This window comes from Lathyrus oleraceus, chromosome 4 (genome assembly GCF_024323335.1).
Source record: "Lathyrus oleraceus cultivar Zhongwan6 chromosome 4, CAAS_Psat_ZW6_1.0, whole genome shotgun sequence".
Classification (NCBI taxonomy): Eukaryota; Viridiplantae; Streptophyta; class Magnoliopsida; order Fabales; family Fabaceae; genus Lathyrus; species Lathyrus oleraceus.
Genome location: NC_066582.1, coordinates 388,892,440 through 388,898,111, shown reverse-complemented (window position 1 = coordinate 388,898,111; position 5,672 = coordinate 388,892,440).

Here is a 5,672-nt window from a genome sequence, read left to right as displayed (position 1 = left end):
GGTGCAACGTGCAATCAGAGATTTCTTAGGAAAAAACTCAATCCCTCAGCAGTCTCCCCTTCAACTAGTGCAAAGGCGATTGGAAAAATGTTGTTGTTCCTATCTTGTGCCAATGCCATCAGTAACGTTCCTTTGTATTTTCCGTACAAACATGTATCATCAATTTGTATAATTGGTTTACAGAAAGAAAAACCTATGATGCATGGTTGATACGCCCAGAAGAGACAGTGAAATATTCAATTTCCAACAGCACACGTACCATCTGGTGTATACGTGGGCAATGTTTCCAACTTGACAATAGTCCCGAGACCATATTGTTTTAGAGCCAACAGGTATTTTGGAAGTTGTTTGTAAGACTCCTCCCAATTGTCAAACACTTTTTCAACAGCCTTTGTCCTAGCTATCCATGCCTTCCTATATGATGGAGTGTACTCGTACTCTGCCATAATATGCGAGATTATTGTACTCACCTTTAATGACGGATTGTCGCCAATGACAGACAATATTTCATATCGTTGTGAATGATCAATGAACTGAGACACCTTGTGACTGATCAATGAACTAAGATACCTGTTGTTGATGTGGTAATATATACAACTATATATTGTTGTAACCGAATTGTTCGTGACTGACAAACATATGCTGAGCATCGTCATCATCTCGAATCTTCTTCTGATAAAATTTTACCTGGTTTTCTGCAAACCAAACCGTATTTTTATAGATGATTTGGCCCACATTAATGCACTGCAATTTCTTTTTTCTTCTTTGTTTCAGATGTGAAAAATTTGATCGTCGATTTATTGTAAACCGGGTTACCTTTGTGTTTTGAAAACAAAAACCAAACAATTGATGATCAAATATTTCCACTTCGACATGGGCACTGATCATGTAATGTTATGTGGAAGACATTTTGTTCAAATATTAAAAATGTAAGTTTCTTTACTGGAATTGAATGCATTGCTAACTTGTTCATCTGCACAGCATAAATAGCGTTCCATTGATCATTTGGTTTGTATGTACAGACTTAACCATGCATGCAGTAAAAAGAATCCACATGTGGAAGAAATTTTTAGTCTTATACCGTTGTTATCTATGTTTTTATTACTTCTTATAAAGTTATCTTTGTTGATTATGTATTTCTTCTTCATATTACATTTCTTACTTTTTTGTTATTAGGATCCGAAGCGTTTTAGATGTCGTGTACATGAATATGTACCCCACGATCCTTTAATAGAACCATATATTAGAGGATGTGGATTTGGAAATCTACTCAACATTGTCTCGTACTCGGTGGACTACAAGTTCATTCTTGCTTTGTTGGAGAGGTGGAGACCCGAGACCCACACATTTCACCTTCTGATTGGTGAGTGTACCATCACACTTGAGTACGTGTACATGTTGTTGGATCTCCGTATAGATGGAAAGGCCGTGAATGGTAGAGTTAACCAAGACAACTCTATCTGCAATGAATTATTTGGTGCCCCTTTGTTAGACGACGAAACTGAGGGAGAGACATTCGGTCAAGCAAGGGGGCAAGGTATAAATTTAAAATACCTTAAACAATATTATGGCAGTATAGTATTGTCTAAAGATTCAATCGAGTACGAGAAAATAATGAAAGTTCGATGTTATATTATGATTTTATTTGGTAATTTTTTGTTTCCAGAAAGTACAGGTAATTCTGTAAATATAATGTATTTACCTTTATTACACAACATTAATAAGGTAAACACATATAGTTGGGGTTCAGCTGTGTTGGCCCATCTATATAGTGCAATGTGTAAAACTGCAAAAAAGAATGCTTGTACTTTTTTTTCATGTGCGTATTTGCTTCAAGCTTGGGATTGATCAAGAATGATGTCGCTCGCCCCGATAACTGAGCGCCCACTCGTGTTCCCGTTTACAACCAAGTAAGTCTAACACTTTACTATTTACCATTTAGTTAATTTTATTTTATATTATAATTAGCAGTAATATTTTTCACTTTTTTTTATCTAAGGTGGTCAGAGAGGGGGATGAACTACAATAGGTTTCCGTAACACACTATTGTAGTCTATCACAATCTATTGGACCACATTGGACATGGCGATGTAATAATCCTACACAACTATATTTTAATTTAAAAATACTTATCAAATTATTTTCTATCTAATCGTTTCGTATTATTTTACAGTTTATCTAGAGGTCATATCTGGGTCTGGATCATGATGTGAACCATGACGATGCTGCAGTTTGGACATCGAAGACACCGATCATCTGATTCACTACGGTGGAAATGCACCAGAGTGACCGTGTCAAACTGCAGTTCGACATGCTACAACAGATTCCAGAATCTCCCACGTGTTTGGGGAATTGACATCAAAAAAGGGTTAATGCACAATGAGATTATTCTGACTGGAGAGACTTTACAAAAGAGATGTGTCATCAATGGAGGAATCAATGACAACACATCTTAAATGAACCAATCATCGATGGTGCAAGACCGACTCAACAATATATGGCATGGTTTAGGTCTGTAACAACTCAACAATTTGTACGCCCCACAATAATTCCCTACCCAAACCCAACAACTAACCACACAACATCAACCTACCACATACACATAACAACCAAACACCCAACCTCGCAACCCGTTCATGCCATCCACCCAACAACCAACCATCCAACGTCGCAATCCATTCATACCACCCACCCAAACACAATACCAAGAATCAAACCCCGCAACCACAACCGTCTATAGCCCAGATGATTCATATGGGTCACTTCATCGTAGTCCCCCACCAATGACCACCCAAACATCCCATCAACATAACACTTAACCATTGTTTAACTATAGTACGCCCCAGGAACCATTGCTTCATTTCCAAAACGACTCAATGGCCCAATTTTGGCAACTATATCGTCCTCAATTCACCCAATCCCAACGACCTAACTACGATGACATGGGCACCAAACTCCATTACGAAAGTTTCGTTGGCCAGAGCCCCTCTGGATATTGGGAACAAATGATGACACATCTGTCAAATACCACTGGAACTTCCGACGGACCTTCCCACCAACCATCACTCGATTAGGTCAGCACACGAAGACCTCAAACACCTCAAGAAAATTGTGGGAGACCTCGGAGACAAACTAAAGCACCTAGATGTGGAACAGGGGGACGTTATAATCGGGTCGGTCATTAGTTTATTGTCAGTCCAATGTAACCAATTATTACATCATCAATAAATTTATTTTTTTCCATTACTATTTTTTATTTTTTAAATAAACAAAATTAAAAATTAAAAAAATTAAAAAAGTTAAAAAAATTAAAAAATTAAAAAAAAATTTTTAAAAATACAATGGGTGTATGCGCCAGATGCATTGGCGCATACACCATCCATTGCACCTAGGCGCCAGGAGCATTTGCGCCTCCTCATGAGGGTCAATGCATGCGCCAATAGCATTGACGCCTCCTCATGAAGAGCCCAATGCATGTGTCAATGCTATTGACGCCTCCTCTTAATGCATTGGGGGTGCGGTAATTCATCTGGCGCATCCTCTTAAAAACCTAGTTATTTTGTTTTTTTTAGTTATTGGTTATTTTCAAAAAAAAATTTGAAAAATATGATTATTTAAATAAATAAAAAATCCTCAACCCACTATATTTCTTCTCCTCTTACTTGATTTGCTATGAAAATATCTCATATTAAGATTAATGTTAATGTTAAATTAGACTCTCAATTTTTTAAATCTCTAAAAACTGATTTTGAAATTATTGTTATTCAGATGTCTTCCATAGACACCCAAGTTGAAGGTATTAAGTCATTTTAGTCTTCCATGTACACCCAAGTTGAAGGTCTTAAATCATTTTAACTTTATTCGTCATTTTATTTCCTTTTTCTTTTTACATTTCTTTATCTCAAGATTATTTTAAATTGATTATATATATTTTCTTAACTTTCGTGAGTAACTCTCACCGATACATACAATATTTTTTTATTTAATTTCTATTATAATCAATGGTTTTCTTTTTTAGACATTTATTTTTTCGCAATCTAAGAGAACTATTAATATCTGGAAGAAATATGCACTGCATTTAAGTTTTCATTATAATATCTGAAAATATTTTACATTTATAATATATACCAATTTAAATAATCCTTTCGTTTTTTATTATAAGTCGTTTTTAACTTTTTGCACGTATGAAGAAATGTAATAATTGTTGTATGAAAAAGATAAATTATGAAGGATTTTACAAAATTGTCCTTCATTAATGATATTGAAAAGATAAATTGACATAATTGAAAGGAAAGAGAATAATAAATATTTAAGGGTATAATAGAAAAAATAACATTAATGATTCATTGGTATTATAAAACGACTTATATTGTGGTACAAAATATTTTTCTAAAGCGACTTATAATAAAAAACGGAGGTAGACAATTATAAATGTTAACGGTTCTAAAAACCAGAATAATAAAAGTAACATTTTAATATCCTCTCTCAAACTAGAATGGATGTCAAGTAATCCTAATTTTGCAACAGGGTTAGAGAATGGATCCAACTGTAGAGACTTCATGACTATGTCGGCAACTTGATTTGCAAAATCAATAGGCATAAGATGAATGGTGTTGTCAATAATTTTGTCGTGTACGACGTGACAGTCGATTTCAATGTGTTCCATACGTTCGTGAAAGACGAGATTAGTTGTAATTCGTATGGCACTTATGTTATCACAGTACATAGTGGTGAGCTTGTTATTGGGGGTGTTGAAATTTGTTAGCAAGTATTGAAGTCATATAGCCTCACAAGTAGTGTCGGCTAAAGCGGGGTATTCCGCCTCAAATGAAGAGTGAGACACCGTGTGTTTCTTCTTGCATTTCCATAAAATTAAGGACGTTCCCAGATAAAAAACACAATCATGTAGTAGAGCGGCGGGTGATAGGACATGCACCCCAGTCAGAGTCAGAGAAACCCGTGAGTGTAGAATTTGTATTGCTGTTGAAGAATAGGCCAAGGGCTGGAGACTGTTTGATATAACAGAGGATGCGGAAAACAACTTGTAAATGTACTTCATTGGGAGATGCCATATGTTGGCTTAATCTGCACACAGAAAAAGTTATATCAGGACGAAAGTGAGTGAGGTAAATAAGCTTATCAATTAGACTTATATATTGAGTCGGGTCATAAAGTGGAGTTGAATTGTCGTTGTTTAAGTTGTGGCTTGGATCCATTGGTGTCGAGGTTGGCTTTGCAGCTAGCAATCATATTTTGTAAAGAAGATCGAGATTGTATTTGCGTTGACAAAGTGAAATTTCCTGAGCAGATCTTACTGAAGGTGGAAAAAAACAAGAAAGGGGGGTTTGAATTATTTTCACAGACAATAAAAACTTTTGGAGTTTCTACACACACACAAATTAAAGACAAATAACACATAAGTTATCCTGGTTCGTGAAATTCAAAGTTACTCCAGTCCATCCTACCAAGGTGATTTTGCCTTCAAAAACGACTTAATCCAATAATCTAGAAAGATTACAACAATGTTTAAGAGTACAATGATATCTTAGCCATCTCAAGTCTATAGACTTCACAAGTCACTTGAGGAACCTTACAACAACTATTTCAGAATTACAAGAATGTGTTTAGTGCTTCTAGGTAAGCAATATTAACACAGTTAAAGCAATAAAGTT